Below are 13,063 nucleotides of genomic sequence, written 5' to 3'. Positions count from 1 at the left end.
TGCGGCTAGAGAGGGATTACAAAGTTCACTGGGTTGTTCTCCTTTTGAGTTAGTCTTTGGCCATAAAGTTCGTGGACCCTTGCAAATGTTGCAGGAGAATCTGTTAGGGAACGTAACGTTAACCGAAGGTTCGGCTTTCTTTGCGCAACACCACCAGAGACTCAAGGACTGCAAGGCGGCTGCATTAAAGTATCTTGGCAAGGCCCAAGAAAAGATGAAAGAACGTAACGATGCTAAATCTAAGTTACGGGTATTTCAGCCTGGCGACCCTGTCCTGGTATTAAAGCCTCGACTAGGGAACACTATGTCCCACAAGTACGAAGGCCCCTACATTGTGACAGAAAAGACTGGGGACCTCACGTACAAAGTGAGGCACTCTGACAAACGTAACCAGGTAATGCTCATACATGTAAATCGACTGAAGAAGTTCCAGGGCCCCAGGCCCATTGCACTAACCAATGTTTCCATTTCCAGTGAGAGAGGGGATGATTGTTCTGGGGACCCAACTAATCTCATTTTCAATAATTCTAGTTCTGTGAATGCTGTGGAGGAGGGACTGTCCCATTTGCAGATGGCCCAACGTGAAGAGGTGCAGTCGTTGGTTGATGAATTCTCCAGTCTGTTCGGGGAGGTCCCGACCCAGACTGATGCCATTTGCCATGATGTCGAGTTGACAGACTACACTCCCATTCGCCTTCAACCCTATCGGATGAGTCCAGAAAAGAAGGCCATCGTACGGAAGGAGGTCGACTTCTTGCTCCAGCACGGCCTCATCCGGCCGAGCCAGGGCTCTTGGTGCTCGCCCTGCCTTTTGGTCCCCAAACCAGACGGCTCCTGGCGATTATACACCGACTATCGGCAGCTCAACAAGGTGACCATTGTGGATGCCTATCCGCTGCCCCTCCTCAAGGACTGCATCGACGAGTTGGGAAATGCCAAGTACGTTTCGAAATTCGACCTCTCGAGGGGGTATTATCAAATCCCACTCACTGAACGTGCTAAACAGCTAACTGCGTTCGTGACACCCGAGGGTGTTTTTGAGTATCAAGTGTTACCGTTCGGCTTGCGTAATGCTCCTGCCACGTTCCAGAGACTCATGAACTCTCTACTTGCTAAGGTGCCAAATTGTCGGGCATATTTAGATGATATCGTGCTGTTTGACAGTAATTGGGCTGACCACATAGCTAGGTTACGCCAGTTGTTTGCCATCTTGAAAAGGGCAAATCTTACCTTAAATGCTAAAAAGTGTCATTTTGGTCAAGGCACAGTGACGTACCTCGGTTATGAAGTGGGCCAAGGAAAAGTGTTACCTCGGCAAGATAAAATCAGTGCCATTCTGGAGTATCCAGTACTAAAGTCTAAAAAGGACGTTCAAAGATTTATCGGTATGTGTGCGTACTATCGACGTTTTTGTCAGAACTTTTCCAGTGTTGCCACTCCTCTCACAGACTTGTTGCGGAAAGCCGTTAAATTTAAGTGGTCATCAGACTGTGCAGAGGCATTTAAAAATTTGAAATTGATCTTAGCTTCCACCCCAGTGCTTGCTAGTCAAAGGTTTGACCGACCGTTTAAAATTCATGTTGACGCATCTCGGGTGCTGGTGCAGTGTTGTTGCAAACTGGGGATGATCAGGTGGAACACCCAGTATATTATTACTCTGTGAAATTCGACAAGGCGCAACGCAATTATTCAGTGGTAGAAAAAGAGGCGTTGGCGCTAGTGTTAACATGTAAAAAGTTCGAAGTTTACCTCACAGGTAATATAGTGGAAGTGTACATGGACCATAACCCACTAGTCTTCCTGACTCAGATGAAGGGTAAGAATAAACGCATCCTCAGGTGGGCGTTGTACCTACAGGACTTCAATCTTTCCATTACCCACCTACCGGGCAGACTCAACGTGATAGCCGACGCTCTGTCCCGGTTGCCTGAATAACATTCATCTGAGCCACAGAAAGCCATGTACCAACTGTCATGCTTTAGTTAATTTTTTTTTTAGGTTCTCCTGTGACATTAAATATTCCGTGTCCAATTTATTTACTTCCCTGTTCTTTTTTTTTGTGTGTATGTTTTTTTTTTTCTTTCAGAGAACTCCTTTGTATTTTTTTTTGCAGAGAAATTGTTTTTGATTGATTTTTTGTTTTTGTCATATATTTTTTCTTTTTATTCTCTGTATACTCTTACAAAAAAATATGACTACTATTCTAGTAGTCACATTTTTTTTTTCTCTGAAGGGGGGAGGAGTGTTACGACCCTGGGTTCTCCAGTGGAAACCAGAGGTCAAAATTGAGCTATTAAACTTTCTGGTAGTACAGTTGAGTGCATCGCGAGCGGCAATTGTTTGTATCTTCCCTGCCAGACGTAAGACTATTATTGTTTCTCAAAGAGCATTTAAAGACTGAGCTGGGGGTTGATTATTAAATAATAACATAGGCACCAACTGTGCTTACTAATACTTTCTAATCATTTGTAAAGTAACAATACATTGCATAGGGGAAGATCTTTAATGTGCTTAGCTGCACGATCAATTATAGGCTCCTTCCGGCACCACGACATGGGAGGCCTAGCTGGTCGCTAGGAGGTCCTTCTCTGGCTGGCGTTCGTGCGGACGAGACCTACTCTGTGGCTGCACCCCTAATCTCCTCCCTTCTGCTCTTACTTATTTCCCTTACCTTAAGTTCCTGTACCATTAAGTTAAGTATTGTATGATTTCTAAGTGTACCTACTCTGGTAGTAACGATTGGTGAGACCTGGGGGTAGTAGTTGCCAGTGTTTTGGGTAACCCTAAGTGTTGTGCTTTGTATTAGGGTACCACGTGGTGTCTCTACCCTAAGCTGCATCCAGCTTCAGTGCTTATCCAGTAGTACTTTACCCTAGCTTGTTGTTAGTGTAAACCTTGTATCCTGCCTATGTGGACCAAGGCTTTTAACGTACGATAGTGTGGTAAAGTTATTATTATTATTGTTATTGGTGTGAGTGTATATGGGGGGTTGTTAAGGGGTTAATAAATAAGTACATGAATTACAGAGTATTCCTTCTTCCAGTGTGGGAGTGCATTGATCAACCCTTAGACTAACATATATGGTCTAGTAGCAAGTTATTACTACTGTGGATAGTTTATTTTGGGGGCCGGGCCTTTTAGCTCTCCCATATTTGATACTCTGTCTTCTAACTACCCTTACCCCTTAATAGTACCAGTTCCCCATAGAAGCCCTACACACAATTATTTATAACACCCCTCCTTACCAAACAAGTAACTGATAAAAGAAAAAATAACCCGTGGCTCACAAGTGGCATAATTAAATCAATCAACAAAAAACATGAATACGAAAAGAAATTTAGGAGTGGCCTAGTTTTAATGGAAGTAGTTAAAAAGTACTCATCAGTGCTTACCAGTATCATAAGAAAAGCAAAACTTTCATATTATGAGACTAGATTCAAAGAAGCAAAAGGCAACATGAAAAGCACATGGAATACCATCTCCAACATCCTGGGAACTAAACAACACTCCCACAACCAGATAACACTCTCTAAGGATGGCCTTACACTGTCAACTGACTTAGAAATGGCGAATGAATTTAATAGCTTCTTTTCATCGATTGGTGCTAACCTTGCAAGTAAAATCCCACAGACTCAGACACATATCAACACATATCTCTCAGGCAGCTATCCAAACTCTCTTCTCCTCTCACCAGTCAGCCCGTCAGATGTTGTGTCCATCATACACTCACTAAAAACCAAAGCTGGGAACATCAGTGAAATCCCATCCATTGTATACAAGAGCGCCTCCCATGCCCTTGCGCCACCTATAGCTCTGCTGTTCAACAAATCCCTTGAGTGTCATACTTATTTATTTATTTATTTATTTATTTATGCATATACAAGAATGTCAATGGGAATGTGAGGATACATAATATGGTAATTACAGTCTTGTAAAGCCACTAGCACGCGCAGCGTTTCGGGCAGGTCCTTAATCTAAGAAAATTTTAAGGAGGTAAATACTTGCAAAATTTATAGACAAAAAAATGATAACAGATTACATGAAATGAAAAAAAAAGAAGATGAGAGAAAATTGTAGGTACAGTATATTAAAGCACATAGGTAGCTAAGATTGATTGCAATGACAGCTTGAATGGTAGTTGACAACAAATTGGTAGGCACAATACAGCAGAAACAATATAAGATTGATTGCAATGACAGCTTGAATGGTAGTTGACAAAAATTGGTAGTCACAATACAGCATATGGCTAGCACATAAAAGAAGACAGCAATGAACACAATGATAAGGTTGTTTGATATTACATAAAAATTAGGAGATTGGGTAACACTAGGTACAGAGCAATTTTTAAGCTCAGTGTAGGAAACTAAGAAGATGAAGTTAGGTACTTTTTGGTTTTGCTTTTAAATAAGGCAAAAGTTTTACAGTTTTTCAATTCACTAGGGAATGAGTTCCATAGACTAGGTCCCTTAATTTGCATAGAGTGTTTACACAGATTAAGTTTGACCCTGGGGATATCAAAGAGATATTTATTTCTGGTGTGGTGATAATGGGTCCTATTACATCTGTCCAGGGAGAGTTTCAGAGCATGGTTTGCATTTAAGAACAGGGTTTTGTAAATGTAGTTGACACAAGAGAATGTGTGGAGGGAGTTAATATTTAGCAAGTTTAGGGATTTAAACAAGGGAGCTGAGTGTTGTCTGAAAGCAGAGTTAGTTATTATTCTGATAGCAGATTTTTGCTGTGTGATGATGGGCTTAAGGTGGTTTGCAGTGGTAGACCCCCATGCACAGATACCATAATTAAGATAGGGGTAGATTAGTGCATAATATAGTGAGAGGAGAGCAGAGTTAGGAACATAATATCTGATTTTGGAGAGTATACCAACTGTCTTAGAGACTTTCTTAGTTATGTGTTGAATGTGGGTGCTGAAGTTGAGTCTCTTGTCTAGGAAAAGGCCAAGAAACTTGCCATCATTTTTATTACTGATGTTAATGTTGTCTATCTGTAGCTGAATTGCATTTGATGATTTGCTTCCAAATAAGATGTAGTAAGTCTTTTCGATGTTTAATGTTAGTTTGTTCGTTGACATCCATAAGTGGACTTTTTTTAATTCATTATTCACAACATTATTTAGTGTATGTGGGTTGAGGTTTGAATAGATAAGGGTAGTATCGTCAGCAAACAATATAGGTTTGAGAATATTAGAGACATTAGGCAGATCGTTTATATATATAAGAAATAGAAGAGGTCCTAAGGTGCTGCCCTGTGGCACTCCAACGGTAATTGGTAGAGTGGAAGAAGTTGTATCATTGATGGTTACATATTGGTGTCTGTCACTAAGATAGGATCGGATGTAGTCAAGGTCAAGGCCTCGGATTCCATAATGCTGGAGTTTAAGTAAGAGGTAGTTGTGATTAACAGTATCAAAGGCTTTTCTTAGGTCAATGAAGAGTCCAATCGGAAACTCATTTTTGTCAAGGGCTGAGTAGATTATGTCAAGGAGACTAATGATTGTATCGTTGGTGCTCTTTTGGGACCGGAAGCCAAACTGGCAGGGGCTGAGTATGTCGAATTTTACGAGGTAGGAATAGAGCTGTTTGTAAATAATTTTTTCAAATATTTTTGATAGAATAGGTAGATTTGATATTGGTCTATAATTGTTTATGTCCGCCGGATTGCCTCCTTTATGGACTGGCGTTACTCTGGCTTTTTTGGACTGGCTTTTTTGAGGATATCAGGGAAGGTGTGATACTCTATAGATTTGTTGAACAGTAGTGCTATGGGTGGGGCAAGGGCATGGGAGGCTCTCTTGTACACAATGGACGGAATTTCACTGGTGTTCCCTGCCTTGGTTTTTAGAGAATGTATGATGGACACAACATCTGCCGGGCTGATTGGTGAAAGGAGAAGAGAGTTTGGATAGCTGCCTGAGAGATATGTGTTAATATGTGTCTGAGTCTGTGGGATTTTACTGGCAAGATTAGCACCAACCGATGAAAAGAAACTATTAAATTCATTTGCCATTTCTAAATCAGTTGACGGTATATCCCCATTCTTGTAGAGTTTTATTTGGTTATGTGAGTGTTGTTTAGTTCCTAGGATACTAGAGATAGTTTTCCAAGTGCTTTTCATGTTGCCTTTTGCTTCATTGAATCTATTCACATAATATGCAAGTTTTGCCTTTCTTATGATACTGGTAAGCATTGATGAGTACCTTTTAGCTACTTCCTTTGAAACTAGGCCAATCCTAACTTTCTTTTCATATTCATGTTTCTTGTTGATTGAGTTGAGAATGCCACTTGTGAGCCATGGATTGTTTAATCTTTTGTCAGTTACTTGCTTGGTAAGAAGGGGACAATGAAGGTTGTAGAGGCTTAGAGTTTTGGAGAGGAAGAGGTTAGCTAATGAATTTATATCATGGGTATTATTGAATTCAGAATCCCAGTTAATATTGTAAAGTGCCTCTGTATGATTGTCTAAAGCTGATTCACTGTGTAGCCTAAATGAAAGTTTCTTGCTTTTTGGTGATGTTATGTCCATGTTAGCTATGAGAAAGGTAGGATAGTGGTCAGTTGTTCTGTCGTAGATTATACCAGATACAAGGGGAGCTGTTATGTTTGTCCATATGTGGTCCAAGGTAGTGGCTGATGTTTGAGTGACTCGGGTCACTCAAACACGGGTCACATACCTTCCCTGATATCCTTAAAAAAGCAAGAGTAACGCCAGTTCATAAAGGAGGTAATCCGTCAGACATAAACAACTATAGACCAATATCGAACCTACCCATACTATCAAAAATATTTGAAAAAATTATCTACAAACAGCTCTACTCCTATCTCGTAAAATTCGACATTCTTAGCCCCTGTCAGTTTGGATTCCGCTCTCAAAAGAGTACCAATGATGCAATTATTAGTCTCCTTGATATAATTTACTCAGCTCTTGACAAAAACGAGTTTCCAATTGGACTCTTCATTGACCTGAGAAAGGCCTTTGATACTGTTAATCACGATTACCTCTTAAGTAAACTCCATCATTATGGAATCCGAGGCCATGCACTGGACTATATCCAATCCTATCTTAGTGATAGACACCAATGTGTAGCCATCAATAATATAATCTCTCCCATTCTACCAATAACTGTTGGAGTGCCACAGGGCAGCATCTTGGGACCTCTTCTTTTTCTTATATACATTAATGATCTGCCTAATGTCTCTAACATTATGAAACCTATTTTGTTTGCTGATGATACTACCCTCATCTACTCCAACCCCAACCCACATACACTAAATGGTGTTAATAATGAACTAAAAAAAGTCCACTTATGGATGTCAACCAACAAACTAACACTTAACATAGAAAAGACCTACTACATCCTATTCGGAAGCAAATCTACAAATGCAATTCAGCTTCAGATTGACAATGTAAACATTAGCAATAAAAATGATGGAAAGTTTCTTGGCATATTCTTAAACAAGAGACTCAACTTCAGTACCCACATACAACACATAACTAAGAAAGTCTCTAAAACAGTTGGTATACTCTCCAAAATCAGATATTATGTTCCTAACTCTGCTCTCATCTCTCTATATTATGCACTAATCTATCCCTATCTCAACTATGGTATCTGTGAATGGGGTTCAACCACTGCAAACCACCTCAAGTCCATCATCACCCAGCAAAAATCTGCTATCAGAATAATATCAAATTCTGCTTTCAGACAACACACAGCCCCTTGTTTAACTCCCTAAACATGCTAAACATAATCTCACTCCACAAATTCTCTTGTGTCAACTACATTTACAAAACCCTGTTCTTAAATGCAAATCCTTGTCTGAAACTCTTCTTGGACAGATGTAATAGGACCCATTATCACCACACCAGAAATAAATATCTCTTTGATATCCCCAGAGTTAAACTTAATCTGTGTAAACACTCTATGCAAATAAAGGGACCCAGTTTATGGAACTCACTCCCTACTGAATTGAAAAGCTGTCCAACTTTTACATCATTCAAAATCAATACTAAAAAGTACCTAATTTCATCTTCATAGTTTTTCACTTTTTGCTTTAAAATTGCACTGTATCAATTGTTACCCAATCTCCCAACCTCTATGTTCCCAATTTGAACATCTTTACCATTGTGATCATTGCTGTTTTCTTATATGTGCTGTCAATCTGTGGTATGGTGTTTATAAATCTTGTTTATCTGTATATTTTGCTACCCAGTCTCCCAATCTTTATGTACCCAATCTGAACATCTTTACCATTGTGATCATTGCTGTCTTATATGTGCTGTCAATCTGCTGTATGGTGTCTATTAACCTTGTTTAAATTACTAATCAAGCTGTCAATGTAATCAATCAGAGCTTTAATATAACAATGTGCTTTAATATACCTACTTATCTCTCTCATCTCATTTTTCTCTTGTAATGTATCCTTATCATTTATCAATTCTGATTGAAATTACCTACTTAAAATTATCTGCTAGATTAAGGACCTGCCCGAAACGCTGTGCGTACTAGTGGCTTTACAAGAATGTAAATACTGTACTATCCAATGTATTCTCACTAACCCAATGTACCTTCTTGTATATATATAAATAAATAAATAATAAATAAATAAATTTTGACAATTGTGACATTGGCACCATAGCTTGAGTGATAACCTGCAACATCTCCAAGAGGGCTTATGGAGCCTCTCTTTATACTGACGACAGAGTTTGAATACAAAAGGACAATACAAGGCAAATGTAACGTACGATTATGTTACGTTGTTGGGTTGATTAGATACAGTGTTTAGTGAGTTTCATATTTATATAGTAGTCCTGGATATAGCAGTGTCGCAGACGTTGAGACGAAGCCTGGAGCAGAGCAGAGAGCTGAGTGAGGCCGGAGTCGTGGAGCTCTATGTGGGAGAGCGTGGCGGCTCGATGCGGTCGTAGTCTGCTGTCTGCTCTGTGTCGAAGCTGTAGCGTCTTGGGTCGATTAAGACTGTACACGCCGAGTGCTACATTGTTGACTGTGGGAATTGAACTGTCTTCTATTCGATTGATTGATAAAGATTAAGCCACCCAAAAGGTGGCACGGGCATGAATAGCCCGTAAGTGGTGGCCCTTTTGAGCCATTACCAGTATCAAGAGCTGATACTGGAGATCTGTGGAGGTGCGACTGCACCCTGCGTGACGGGAGATGTCTCCCGTGGTCTTCTATTCATCAAATCGTTGCTTATATGGTGATTACACCTCAGCTTCCTCCAACAAGGTGAGAAGAGTATTACCTGTAATTGGGGAAAGGATTGTAGCTTCTGTAATTGGGATAATGAGATAATGGAGCGAGTATAAGATTAACTCGCTACACTAGTATTTACCTACTTAAAATTGTCTTAGATTAAGAACCTGCCCGAAACAATACAATACAATACAATACAATTTTATTTAGGTAAGGTACATACATACAATAAATATTTACAAGGATTGTTTAACTTATAGGTAGAGCTAGTACATACAATGCCTAAAGCCACTATTACGCAAAGCGTTTCGGGCATGATAAACTTAAATGACAAGCTTAATACTAATTGAGCATAATGAGTAGAATGAAAACAAGAAATGAAAACATAGATGAAAAAGCAGCACAAATACAATTATGTCGACAAACAGCGCTCTTTAAAGAAAAAAAACAGACATTGGTTAACAATAGAAGGGTAAGGTAGGTTACAGGGAATTTATTAGGTATAGCTTCGCTTTTAACTTAAACTGGTTGAGAGAGGTACAGTCTTTAACATGGTTGGGAAGGTCATTCCACATTCTGGGCCCCTTGATTTGTAGAGCATTTCTAGTTTGATTAAGTCGAACTCTAGGAATATCAAAACTATTTATTTCTGGTGTGATGCTCATGGGTTCTGATACAACCTTCTATGAAGCTTTTGAGATCAGGATTGGCATTATAGTTTAGCGTTTTATATATGTATAATACACATGAGAGAATGTGCAGTGACTTAATGTCTAACATATTCAGAGATTTAAGTAGGGGTACCGAGTGATGTCTGGGGCCAGAATTGGATATTGTCCTAATAGCAGCTTTGTGTTGAGTAATTAGAGGACGTAAGTGATTTTGGGTAGTAGAGCCCCAAGCACAAATACCATAGTTGAGATATGGATAGATAAGGGATCGAGTAATAGAGAGTCACCAGGGCAGAAACGCTGCGCGTACTAGTGGCTTTACAAGAATGTAATTACTATGCTATGTATCCTCACATTCCCAATGTACCTTTTTGTATATATAAATAAATAAATAAATAAATAAATAAATAAATAAATAAATAACACTGCAAACCAGCATGACAGGGCGGAGCTCATCGAAACCTTTCAAATACTAAACAATTGGGACGATGTCGATCTGGACACTTTCTTCAAAAGGTCAGATTCTCGGGTTTGAGCTCAACAAGCCACAATGTAGGACAGAAAACAGGAGATGCTTCTTTACCTGTATGTTGTAAACCCGTGGAACCGTCTACTCGCCGAAGAGTAGGTAAGGTAAACGCCAAAACTCTATTGGGTTTTAAAATACAGATAGAAAAGATTATCTGGGCAAATGGATGGAACCTTTGACAAGCCGCCAGCTTCCTGTCCTCGTCGAGGTCACTAGTATTAGTGGCTCTCGGGTAATATGAAGTAAACTTAACATCGGCAAAAATCAGTAACCAAAGAAAATGGGAAGAGCACCATGGCGGATAAGCGAGCGAGCGAGTGACGTCATCACAACAAAGGTTGCTATGCGACGTCTCCACGACTCGTGAAGTTCGCCTGTCTTAAAGACCTGTGTCCACAATACCCGCCAAATTGTCCCTCCCACAGTACTCTCAAGACACTTATGGCAGTGTAAGTGTGTAGTGAGGCCACACCACTGAAGACACTGAGGATATACAACGAGGGAGAGACAAAACTGTTGAAGGTCACTGGCTCCACCTGACCACCTTGTTCCTCGCACTCTCATCATCCTCCGTAAGTACTGGAGTACTTTCTGCTCCACCATTGTCTTACACCCTCAACATGCAATTGTTGGGGTGTGGACGTAGGCCAATGACATTGTTGGGGTGTGGTTATTGGCCTATCGAATGATTATTTTTATAATAATAATAATGAGAAAATCCACTGGGACTGTGTGGTGTTGCAAACCCACGACCAAGACATTGTCAGCCGCATACTCTACCACTGACTTCCTTTAAGTCTTGCAATCAGATTTCTACTGATATCACAGGAAGTCTGTGATATCCTTATATCACAGGAAGTCTTGAAGCCAGTCCAAGTTTTATGTAAGACCCCCCAAGCATTCAGTTGAAGGGGTAAAGTGCTGTAGTTGAACACCGTATGCCCAACTTCAGATACACTGAAAATCATACGAAGGTGACATACATCAATGTACAATCCACTGGGGCTGTGAGGTGATGCAAACATTGCAGGTTCGCATCGCCTCACAACCCGAGTGAATTTTCTCATTGATGTATATCACATTAGTGTGATGTTCTGTGTGTAAATAATAATAATAATATTAATAATAATAATAATATTAATAATATTATTATTATTATTATTATTTATTCAAAAGATTGTATATACAAAGAACATAAGAATTTTGTTCAATTGAAGGAACAGGAGTTATGCATACTAATGAAGCCACTATTACACAAAGCGTTTTGGGCAAAATTAATAATAATATAGAAATTTTGTAATTAATGTTGATGGGGTAAAACACTTAATACTATAAGAGAAGTAAGCTAACAAAATGAGAATGTTCAAGGAAAATAAAAAATGAATACAAAGAAGGTGATACTTAAGGATGACAAGCATAGACTATTACATTATGGAGTCAGTAGTTCTAGCAACAGTACAGTAGTTTATTTACATTAATTACTAAATAGAAATACAAGGTGTAATTTAGAAAAGCAAGTGAACTGCTCCTCATAACATTTTCTTGGAACATATCAGAACATAGAGTAACATACTATAATTTAAGGTTAATGGGGCCAACACTTACAAATAACCATGTTCATAAAGGACACGAGTAAACACTTTATCAAAGAAATACATGAAATTAGATGACATTAAATGTAGACAGTAAGTGTAGAAATTAAGTGTGTCCTCGTTTGAACGAACTATATGGGGTGTAGCCAATTTCTTCCAGTGTGGAATTCGTTCCATCCGTCCGGCCCCAGCAACCCCCTTCCACCCAATAAAAAAAATACACTCACATTAATACATATGCCCGTACATATTTGCCTTATGAAAAATTTAAATAACAAAGAATTTGTATTGCAATGAGTGCTGGTAAGGTGCATCCTTACCAGTTGAGTTGTGTAGTGCAAACTTTGTTAGCCTTAATATCCTGAGAGTGCCACACACATGAATATAAATTGTTTAAAGAACAGTCACTTTTCTAACAAATGTACATTATACACTACAGTCTGTACATAAAGTACAGACCACTAGAATCACACTACTGCAGTACACATATATCACTTAAACTACACTTTGTGCATTTAATGTCATTAGAACTGTGCTGTACAGCTCAATTGGCACTCCCAGGTAAGTTATGGCTAGTGCTGGGTGCTGGTCTAGTGGCCTGGGCATCCTCAGAAGGTGTGTCCTTGCTAATGCTGGGTGCTGGTCCTGTTGCCTGGGCATCCTCGGAAGGTGTGTCCTTGCTAGTGCTTGGTGCTGGTCCAGTTGCCTGGGCATCCTTGGAAGGTGAGTCCTTGCTAGTGCTGGGTGCTGGTCCAGTTGCCTGGGCATTCTCAGAAGGTGTGTCCTTGCTAGTGCTGGGTGCTGGTCCAGTTGCCTGGGCATCCTCAGCAGATGAGTCCTTGCTAGTGCTGGGTGCTGGTCCAGTGGCCTGGGCATCCTCAGCAGATGAGTCCTTGCTAGTGCTGGGTGCTGGTCCAGTTGCCTGGGCATCCTCAGCAGATGAGTTCATGCTAGTGCTGGGTGCTGGTCCAGTTGCCTGGGCATCCTCAGAAGGTGTGTCCTTGCTAGTGCTGGGTGCTGGTCCAGTTGCCTGGGCATCCTTGGA

At 40.0% G+C, this 13,063-nt stretch overlaps 1 protein-coding gene across 2 annotated transcripts in view; it reads left to right on the top strand.

Annotated features, from left to right (window-relative positions):
* The first annotated feature begins 10,757 nt into the window (after window positions 1-10,757).
* Window positions 10,758-13,063, top strand: part of LOC138350765 (uncharacterized) — a 133,427-nt gene continuing 131,121 nt past the window's right edge. For both annotated transcript variants that reach the window (XM_069302085.1, XM_069302088.1), the window contains exon 1: window positions 10,758-10,998. The gene's annotated coding sequence lies outside the window, so the exon portion shown is untranslated. The remainder of the gene's footprint in view (window positions 10,999-13,063) is intronic.

The sequence above is a fragment of the Procambarus clarkii genome, chromosome 5 (genome assembly GCF_040958095.1).
Source record: "Procambarus clarkii isolate CNS0578487 chromosome 5, FALCON_Pclarkii_2.0, whole genome shotgun sequence".
Classification (NCBI taxonomy): Eukaryota; Metazoa; Arthropoda; class Malacostraca; order Decapoda; family Cambaridae; genus Procambarus; species Procambarus clarkii.
Note: the sequence above shows the minus strand (reverse complement) of the source record. Positions and strands in the feature narration are given on the sequence as shown.